The 11,182-nt window shown below is 39.6% G+C and overlaps 1 non-coding gene across 1 annotated transcript; it reads left to right on the top strand.

The window, feature by feature from the left end:
- The first annotated feature begins 983 nt into the window (after positions 1–983).
- On the top strand, positions 984–1,091 carry LOC112773602 (small nucleolar RNA R71). The gene has a single exon (XR_003188145.1). It is a non-coding gene; the product is annotated as a small nucleolar RNA R71 (small nucleolar RNA).
- Positions 1,092–11,182: the final 10,091 nt, after the last annotated feature.

The raw sequence follows: 11,182 nt of genomic DNA, 5'->3' as shown, positions 1-11,182 counted from the left end.
GCAGCTTGCTCTTCAGTAACATCCTCATTCTCTTCAGAAGAGAAATACTCATCAGAGCTCATGAATGGCATAAGGAGGTTCAATAGAATCTCTATGGTCTCTAGATGAGTCTCAGATTCCTTTGGTTCCTCAGAAGGAAGCTCCTTATTGATCACTGGACATCCCAGGAGGTCTTCCTCCTTGGGATTCACGTCCTCTCCTTCCTTTACAGGTTCGGCCATGGTGATCAATTCAATGGCCTTGCACTCTCCTTTTGGATTCTCTTCTGTATTGTTTGGGAGAGTACTAGGAGGGATTTCAGTGATCCTTTTGCTCAGCTCGCCCACTTGTGCCTCCAAATTTCTAATGGATGACCTTGTTTCATTCATGAAACTTATAGTGGCCTTGGACAGATCAGAGACTAAGTTTGCTAAATTAGAGGTATTTTGTCCAGAGTTCTCTGTCTGTTGCTGAGTGGATGATAGAAAAGGTTTACTATTATTAAACCTATTTCTTCCACCATTATTAAAGCCTTGTTGAGGCCTTTGTTGATCCTTCCATGAGAAATTTGGGTGATTTCTCCATGATGGATTATATGTGTTTCCATATGGTTCACCCATATAATTTACCTCAGCTATTACAGGGTTTTCAGGATCATAAGCTTCTTCTTCAGAAGATGCCTCTTGAGTACTGTTGGATGCAGCTTGCATTCCATTCAGACTCTGAGAAATCATATTGACTTGCTGAGTCAATATTTTATTCAGAGCCAGTATGGCATTCAGAGTATCAATTTTAAGAACTCCCTTCTTCATAGGCGTCCCATTACTCATAGGATTCCTTTCAGAAGTGTACATGAACTGGTTATTAGCAACCATGTCAATGAGTTCTTGAGCTTCTGCAGGCGTTTTCTTTAGGTGAATGGATCCACCTGCAGAAGTATCCAATGACATCTTAGCTAATTCAGACAGACCATCATAGAATATATCCAGGATGGTCCATTCTGAAAGCATGTCAGAAGGACACTTTTTGGTCAGTTCTTTGTATCTCTTCCAAGCTTCATAGAGGGATTCACCTTCCTTCTGTCTGAAGGTCTGAACATCCACTCTAAGCTTACTCAGCTTTTGAGGAGGAAAAAACTTTGCTAAGAAAGCCTTGACCAACTTATCCCAAGAGTTCAGGCTATCCTTAGGTTGAGAGTCCAACCATATTCTAGCTCTGTCTCTTACAGCAAAAGGGAAAAGCATGAGCCTGTAGACTTCAGGATCTACTCCATTAGTCTTAACAGTATCACATATCTGCAAGAATTCAGTTAAGAACTGAAAAGGATCTTCAGATGGAAGTCCATGAAACTTGCAGTTTTGCTGCATCAGAGAAACTAATTGAGGTTTCAGCTCAAAATTATTTGCTCCAATGGCAGGAATGGAGATGCTTCTTCCATGTAAATTGGAATTTGGTGCAGTAAAGTCACCAAGCATTCTCCTTGCATTATTGTTGTTGGGTTCGGTTGCCATCTCCTTTACTTGTTCGAAATTTTCAATAAGGTTGTTTCTGGATTGTTGTAATTTAGCTTCTCTTAGTTTCCTCTTCAGAGTCCTTTCAGGTTCTGGATCAGCTTCAACAAGAATGCCTTTTTCCTTGTTCCTGCTCATAAGAAAGAGAAGAGAACAAGAAAAGAAGAGGAATCCTCTATGTCACAGTAAAGAGGTTCCTTATTGTTAGTAGAAGAAGAAAAGGAATAGGGGTGAGAAGAATGAAGAATCCAAACACAAAGGTAAGGATAGGAGCAGTGAGATGAAGAGAAGTGTTAGCAGATGAATAACTAATTAGAAGGAGATGAGGGAGAAGGATTTTCGAAAATTATTTTTGAAAAAGGGTTAGTGATTTTCGAAAATAGTTTTTGAAAGAGGATAGTAATTTCGAAAATTAAAATAAAAAAATTAAAATAATTAGTTAATTAAAAAGAAATTTTGAAAAAGAGGGAAGATATTTTCGAAAATTAGAGAGAGAGAGTTAGTTAGGTAGTTTTGAAAAAGATAAAAAACAAACAAAAAGTTAGTTAGTTAGTTGAAACAAATTTTGAAAAGATAAGAAGTTAGGAAGTTAGAAAAGATATTTTGAAATCAAATTTTTGAAAAAGATAAGATAAGAAGATATTTTTGAAAAGATATGATTGAAATTAGTTTTGAAAAAGATTTGATTTTTAAAATCACAATTAATGACTTGATTCACAAGAAATCACAAGATATGATTCTAGAACTCAAAGTTTGAATCTTTCTTAACAAGCAAGTAACAAACTTGAAATTTTTTAATCAAAACATTAATTGATGATGTTATTTTCGAAAATTATGAGATAAAATTAAGAAAGATTTTTGAAAAATATTTTTAGAATTTTCGAAAATAACTAAGAAAAATGAAAAAGATTTGATTTTTGAAAAATATTTTGAAAAAGATAAGATTTTTAAATTGAAAATTTGATTTGACTCATAAAAACAACTAGATTTTAAAATTTTTGAAAAAGTCAAATCTAATTTTCGAAATTTATGAGTGAAAAAGGGAAAGATATTTTTTTGATTTTTGAATTTTTATGATGAGAGAGAAAAACACTAAAAATGCTCAATGCATGGAAATTTTAGATCAAAACAATGAATGCATGCAAGAATGCTATGAATGTCAAGATGAACACCAAAAACACTTTGAAGATCAAGATGAACATCAAGAACTTATTTTTGAAAATTTTTAATGCAAAGAAAATATGCAAGACACCAAACTTAGAAATCTTTAATGCTTAGACACTAAGATTTCAAGAATGCATATGAAAAACACCATATAACACAAAACACTAAAATATGAAGATCAATCAAGAAGTTTTATCAAGAACAACTTGAAGATCATGATCAATGCAATGCATGAATGCAATTTTCGAAAAATGCAACATGAGTATGCAATTGACACCAAACTTAAAAATTGACTCAAGACTCAAACAAGAAACACAAAATATTTTTTTTGATTTTTATGATTTTATTAATTTTTTTTGGATTTTTCAAAAATTAATTGTGAAAAAGAAAAATAAGGATTCCAAAATTTTTAATTTGAATTCCAGGAATCTTATGCTCTTTAAACTAAAGCTCCAATCAAAGAGTCAAGCATGGCTTAATAGCCAGCCAAGCTTTAGTATGTAATTCAGACATAACACGCCTGACATGCCCTATCCAGAAGAATTAGACATGGCTTTACAGCCAGCCAGGCTTCAACATATTTCATGAAAGACCAGAATTAATTTTTAAAAATTCTGAAGAAAAATATATTTTTGAAAACATTTTTATTTTAAAAATTTTTTTTGAAAACAAAGGAGAAATTTTTGAAAGATTTTTTAAAAATTTTTTGAAAAGATAACGAAAAGAAAATTACCTAATCTGAGCAACAAGATGAACCTGTCAGTTGTCCAAACTCGAACAATCCCCGACAACGGCGCCAAAAACTTGGTGCACGAAATTGTGATCTCAGGCAACGGTGCTAGAAACTCTGTACGCACGTCTTAATAAATCGTTTTTCATTCACAACTTCGATACAACTAACCAGCAAGTGCACTGGGTCGTCCAAGTAATAAACCTTACGTGAAGCAAGCTATGGTCACCTTGTAAATCTCAGTCAGGCGGGTATAAAACAGTTATCGAGTTTTCGAAATTAAATAAGAAAATAAGGAGAGAAACACTTATGTAATTCATTGGTTAGTATTTCAGATAAGCATATAGTAGAGATGCATTCGTTCCTCTGAACCTCTGCTTTCCTGCTGTCTTCATCCAATCAATCCTACTCCTTTCCATGGCTGGCTTTATGTAAGGACATCACCGTTGTCAATGGCTACTTTTAATCCTCTCTGGAAAATGGTCCGATGCGCTGTCACTGCATGGCTAATCGTCTGGAGGCATCACCCTTGCCAATGGCTGCATCCTATCCTCTTGTGAAAATGGTCCAAATGCTCTGTCACAGCACGGCTAATCATCTGAGGTTCTCGATCATACTGGAATAGGATTCACCCTCCTTTTGCGTCTGTCACTACGCCCAGCACTCGCGAGTTTGAAGTTCGTCACAGTCATTCAATCCCAGAGTCCTACTCGGAATACCACAGACAAGGTTTAGACTTTCCGGACTCTCATGAATGCCGCCATCAATCTAGCTTATACTACGAAGATTTTGATTAAGAGATCCAAGAGATACTCATTCAATCTAAGGTGGAACGGAGGTGGTTATCAGGCACGCGTTCATGGGGGAATGATGATGATTGTCACATTCATCACATTCAGGTTGAAGTGTGAATGAATATCTTAGAAGCAGAATAAGTTGAATTGAATAGAAAAGCAGTAGTACTTTGCATTAATCTTTGAGGAACAGCAGAGCTCCACACCTTAATCTATGGAGTGTAGAAACTCTACCGTTGAAAATACATAAGTGATGAAGGTCCAGGCATGGCCGAATGGCCAGACCCCATGATCTATGAACCAGACATCCAAAGATGATCCGAAGATCATAAGATGTCTAATACAATAGTAAAAAGTCCTATTTATAATAAACTAGCTACTAGGGTTTACAGAAATAAGTAATTGATGCATAAATCCACTTCCGGGGCCCACTTGGTATGTGCTTGGGCTGAGCTTGAATGTCACACGTGCAGAGGCTCTTTCTGGAGTTGAACGCCAGGTTGTAACGTATTTCTGGCGTTCAACTCTAGTTTGTGACTTGTTTTGGGCGTTTAACTCCAGACAGCAGCGTAGAACTGGCGTTCAACGCCCTTTTACGTCCTCTAAACTCGGCAAAGGTATGGACTATTATACATTTCTGGAAAGCCCTGGATGTCTACTTTCCAACTCAATTGGAAGCGCACCATTTTGAGTTCTATAGCTCCAGAAAATCCACTTTGAGTACAGGGAGGTCAGAATCCAACAGCATCAGCAGTCCTTCTTCAACCTCTGAATCTGATTTTTGCTCAAGTCCCTCAATTTCAGCCAGAAAATACCTGAAATAACTGAAAAACACACAAACTCATAGTAAAGTCCAGAAATGTGAATTTAGCATAAAAAATAATGAAAACATCTCTAAAAGTAACTAGATTCTACTAAAAATATACTAAAAACAATGCCAAAAAGCGTATAAATTATCCGCTCATCAGTTGACGTGCTACGCCTTCAATACCAAGTGGCACGCCCAGTCTTCAATTGCCTTCAGCCCCTTCTCTAGATTGTTGTACCAGCGTGCCACGCCATGCTGCTCAAGTGGCACGCCCATGGATTTGTGAACTGTTCAAGCTTGGCGTGCCACGCCCAAGTGACTTCTTGGGGTTGGCGTGCCACGCCTTTGACACCAAGTGGCACGCCATAGTAAAGGTTCTTCTTGGAATAGTGAGTTGACGTGCCACGCCCCTTTGCTCAAGTGGCACTCCCATAGTAGTTGATGGGTCAAGCATGCCACGCCCAGCTTGGCGTGCCACGCCCCTTTTGTGTCCTCCATTGTAGCTCTCTGGAATTTTGTATTAGCGTGCCACGCCCAGCTCCTGGTGTGCCACGCCAGTGCATTTTTGTGGCATTTGCTTCAAATGGCATGCCAATTTCGCACGCCCAGCTTCTTGTTTGTCTTCCACCCAATTTTTGATGCTTTTCTCACCTGAAATTCAGCACAACTCATCTCAAAGTGGTGTACCATAATATTCATCAAATAATGCATGAATTGTACTGATCTAATGAGATTTATGCTCTTTTATGGTCTTCTTTATGCAAGAAAGAAGGGTAGATGATGCAAGTCACCACTCACACTATCAGAGTTCAGACCAACTAGCCCATAAAAGGCATTCTACAGAAAACAGATTTAGTTGGAAGAATCCTACAGTAGGCAGTCGAGTTATCCGAATTCGATCTTCAATATGAAGCTCGGACGGCTATCAAATCACAGTATCTGGCTGACTTCATTGCCGAGTACACCGATACCTCAGAAACTCCTACAACATGGAATCTCTACGAGGACGGCTCCTGGAAAAAAACCGGGAGTGGCGCAGGTGTAATTATTGAAAGTGATCAGGGAACCCAAATTGAGCTATCACTAAAATTTGAATTCTCTACATTAAATAATCAGGCTGAATATGAGGCACTACTGGCTGGTTTAAGGCTGGCTAAAGAGGTAGGAGTCCAAAGGCTTACCATTTACAGCGATTCACAAGTAGTTACATCATAAATAGAAGGGAGCTATCAAGCTAAGGATCCCACTATGAAAAAATACCTAGACAAAACCAGAATACAGCTTGGACAGTTCGAGGGATATGAGGTCCAACACATACCTCGGGAATAGAATGCCCGAGCTGATGCACTTTCAAAACTAACCAGCACCAAACCAGGGGGCAATAATAGAAGCCTCTTCCAAGAAACATTGCAAAGTCCATCAATCTCAGAGAAAGAAAAGGTCCTAACCATATCAGGCCAGGATCAAGGATGGATGACCCCCATAATCAACTATCTCAAATTTGAGACACTTTCCACAGACAAAAAGGAGGCAAAAAGCCTAGTACGAGAAGCACAGTACTACACCATAATGGGCAACATCCGATATAGGAGAGGGATTTCAACACCCCTCCTAAAATGTATGCCGACCTCCAACACAAAGGAAGTCCTGGAAGAAGTACACAGCGGTATATGTGGCAACCACCTCGGGGCACGAGCTCTTTCCAAAAAAGTACTCCGAGCTGGGTTCTTTTGGCCAACCTTACAAAAGGAAGCAACAGAGTTCGTCCAGACATGCCCACTATGTCAAAAGCATGTTAACTTCCATATCGCTCTACCAGAGGAGCTCATTAGTGTTACGTCGCCATGGCCATTCGCAAAGTGGGGGCTTGACCTCGTCGGACCCTTCCCCCAGGGGTCAGGACAAGTCAAGTTCCTCATTATAGGAATAGACTATTTCACAAAATGGATTGAGGCAGAGCCCTAAGCTAATGCCACCGCCCAAAAAAGTCCGAAATTTCTATACAGAAACATTATCACAAGGTTCGGGATCCCATACTCTATCACCACAGATAATGGCACTCAGTTCACTGATACAGGTTTTAGAAACTTGGTAGCTGAGTTGAAAATAAAGCACCATTAAAGCTGTACTGGCTGGGTTAAAAAGGAGACTACAGGACGTAAAGGGAGTTTGGGCTGAAGAACTCCCACAAGTCCTATGGGCATATCGAACAACTCCACACTCCCCCACAGGAGAATCACCCTTCCGACTTGCTTATGGAATGGAGGCAATGATTCCAGTGGAGATAGAAGAAGTATCCCCCAGGATGATCCTCTACAATGAAGAGGCCAACCCCCAAACTTAAAGGGAAGAGCTCGACCTACTTCTAGAAGTTCGAGAAAGAGCTCGGATTAGAGAGGAAGCGCTAAAGCGTCGAATGGCCCTAAGGTATAATCTGAAGGTAGTCCAATGAAGCTTCGCCACCAACGAGCTCATTTTAATCCAGAATGATATCGGAGCAGGCCGGTTAGGAGAAGGGAAGCCAGCAGCCAACTGGAAAGGACCATACCAAGTTGCAGAAGTATTGGGGAAAGGTTACTACAAGGTGTTCGACCTCGAAGGGCGAGAGCTACCAAGGTTATGGCATGCCTGTAACCTAAGAAGGTACTATAGCTAGAAAATAGTGAAAGATCTTAGGTCAAGGCGCACTCTTTTTCCTAAAAAAGGTTTTTTAATGAGGTGCCAGGCCGAGATCTAGAAAGCTGCCCCATCTAGAAGGGTAAACACTAACATGTACACACTCTTATCCATATCATCATTTTATTATTTAAATAAATTTTTCAGGTTCCCTAAAAAGTTTTCTACCAAGACGCATTAATTTACGCTTAAAAGAAAAATTCATTGACCGATCATAAAGAGGTCGGCAAGGTGAAGCAATAAAGCTCGGATTAATGCAAGGAGTTATAAAAAGTAACCCATATAAAACGACCTGACGAGGTCTGACTAAAAATGGGATTACTAAAAATAACTCGAGAAGGCCCGACATAGAAGTCGGACTAATATGAAAGGATCAAAGGGACAAAGGCATCTCGCAAAGGCCAAAGAAAGGCCATAAGTGCTTTGCTGAAAGGTATGAAGTCTTGAAAAAAGACACTACTTAAAAAGAAAAAGCACAAATCGAAACGGCGCTAAAAAGTCTTCCAAACAAACTATAAAGAAAATGTTCCCTTTGGAACACTACCTAAAAAGTTGTTGGAATATGACTAAAAAGCCCGAACAGTGAGGCCAAACAAGTCGGCACCCAAAAAGGCATAACCTAAAGGGACGAATACGACCTCAACAAGAACAAGTAAAAATCCAAAAAGGTTGAAAAACAACTTAAGGCTAAAAGGTGCTTAGCTAAAAAGGATACAACTCCGCCTAAAGAAAGCACGATCTCAAATTGAGGCTAAAAAGTCATCCAAAGCAAACCAAAAGGATCTATACCTAAAAGGTTATAAAGACTCGACTAAAAAGCCCGAACGGCAACCTCGAGGAACGAACGCGACAATAAAGGAGCCAAAAGCAAAAACGCTTAGCATTTACAACATAAGACTCGCAAAATGGATTGAAGCCAAGATGCTTGAGCACGACTTCCCCAAAAAGATCGAAGCTCTGAAAGCACGATCTCATGGAAAGGTCCAAACTCAAGCAGGGGCACTGTTCATACACTGGTCCGAGCTGTTCTATCCTGGCTGGACGATGTCAAAGCGACTGACCTCTTGTGAAGGTTGGCTCGTTATCGACCTCTTCATAAAGGGGTCGGCCAAATCACCATAGAGGCCCAAGTAGGCCCCAACAAAAGAACGCAGCCCACTCTAAAGGCGGCGGGCCTGAAAGATAAGGTAACTTCGCTCAAAGATAAGATAAGATAACTAACTTATCTTAAAGGTCACTCCACACTACTATAAATACACTGGAGCACCCAGGTATAACTCATACTCTGATTCTAGACAAAAACCTGCCTAAAGCACATGCTAACTTAAGCATCAGAGTCTCTTGCAGGTACCACCACCCTCCGGTGATCAAGGATCAGCAGCTCCACCAGATCCAACAAGTCGGATACGACAACTCCCGCCACAACCACAGATCTCATCCGAGATCGACCCTCAGTTTCAGGTAACCCTCAGAACAGGGACCAAAATGGTAAATACTAAAAAAATTGGTAGATGATGCACTGCCTAAGATCCAATAGCTTCCATCTTAGTCAAAACACGAAGCTCCTCCCAAGGGTTCTACCACTCAAGATGAACCTGGCTACTATTTGCACCCAACATCACTATGAGTTTATTCGCTCCGTTAGCTTCCCTCCTAATCAAACAAAATTGGACATCCCATTTTAAAAGCAACGTCTCATTGATTTCGAGGCAGTATTGTGAGTGAAGGTTCTCAAAACTTGGCAGAGCAGCAGAGAATTCAAGATCTAAATGCCACTCTTGTGAGGCCCACGAACCCAACCCAATTTGGGGAAAAAGAGAAATGCGAGGCATCACGAGACCTAAAGACCACTCTTGCCTCACCCATTTGGTGTTGTGGAAGCCGCGAGCCACCAGGAATTGCCTCTGTTTAGGGTGTGGTGGGTTTAAAATTTAAGGATGATGGAGGAATTGGTGGTTTGGATGGGAATGTAGTGGGAGTGTAACATCCTTACTATCAGAAGGTTACACTTCTCGCTGCGCTACTCTGATAGAGCGGATATTACGACGACTTCCATACATATATAATATTAAAATAGGAGCCTTTAACTCAAAATTGTATCGCTGTTTTCTTTGAAAAACCGGAAATACTTTTTCTTTTAATCGCACATACATACATACAAATTATCATAATACTATTACATCCACAATTCGAATAATTATACAAACATATATATGTATATAAAGTTATCTCACAAGAATCATAACTCCTATCCCTCTTTAGAAAAATATAAATCTCAGTAACAAGGTGAGGGAAAAGGCTTCCATGATACTACAGTCATAAAACACAGAAATCACGTTGTAAGCTTCCTCATCTGCTTCCTGAAAATAAAAGTCTGTAGGGGGTGAGAACATCGTCCTCACAGGTTTTCAGTAGAGGGTTTTAAGAATTGTCATAAAAGGGTATGTATAAATAAAAAAGTGGATTTCAAACACAGTGATTATCTTTCATCTTATGAATCTTTTAAAAAAACCAACAGTTACGTACTTAAAACCCATATTCATGCTTCCATCATAAAATCTTAAAAGTTACTGAAACTGTATGAATGGCCAACCTGTTCCAAACATAGGTTCATTAAGTCTATGCTGAACCAGTTTAATCTTTCATACCTTTCCCTACCTTAAATATAATTCACTCATGGCCTCCGATAATCATCTAACCAATCATGGCTTCCGGCCCAAGCAAAAACAATCAACATATAAACCACCACAAGTCAAAGCGTGTATTAACCTTTACCAACTTACCAAGTCACGGCCTCCGGCCCAACCAGTCACAGCCTCCGGCCCAAAATAATAAAATCTCAGCCTCGGGCCCAAAACAATATCAAAACTCGGCCTCTGGCCTAGAACAATATCAAAAGTTGGTTTTCCACAAACCTCCAATTATCACATCAAGAACAACCCTCAGCGTCACCATTGCCAGCATAAGGGATCTCTCAATTGTTCAAACACATACAAAATAATACAAGAAATACACAAATAGAAAGAACAGATAGAGCAATTAGATCAAATAACATATAGATACAATTACTCAACAAGGCAAGCCAAGTACAAGATGCACACCCAATTGATACACACAAATGCATATCATGCATGCCTATCCTACTGGCCATAAGCTTACGTGTCAGTTAAACTGCCAGAACCCGACACATCCGATAGCTAACCCAGATATCGTCTCTTAATACGAAGGGGATCCTCAAATTTCTAGGATGGAATCCTCAACCTCCTCAATCAGAGAGAGACTATGATGTAACGATAGAGAATCCCCAACCTAACTCATTCTTACCACAGCCAGAAATTGAATACAAGGAAATTCTCAACCTTCTCTATTTAATTTCCCGATGTAGCAAGAGTGGGAATCCTCAATCCCACTTGCCCACTGCAACAAGAGAGAGAATCCTCAACCTATACGTGTGCGAGACAAAGCCACTGTCCTCACTATATTAAACTAAAACTCATTTCAATCCAACATAATCAAACAT

The sequence above is a fragment of the Arachis hypogaea genome, chromosome 18, assembly GCF_003086295.3.
Source record: "Arachis hypogaea cultivar Tifrunner chromosome 18, arahy.Tifrunner.gnm2.J5K5, whole genome shotgun sequence".
Classification (NCBI taxonomy): Eukaryota; Viridiplantae; Streptophyta; class Magnoliopsida; order Fabales; family Fabaceae; genus Arachis; species Arachis hypogaea.
The sequence above is the reverse complement of the archived record's forward strand: the minus strand, read 5'-3'. Positions and strand labels throughout refer to the sequence as shown.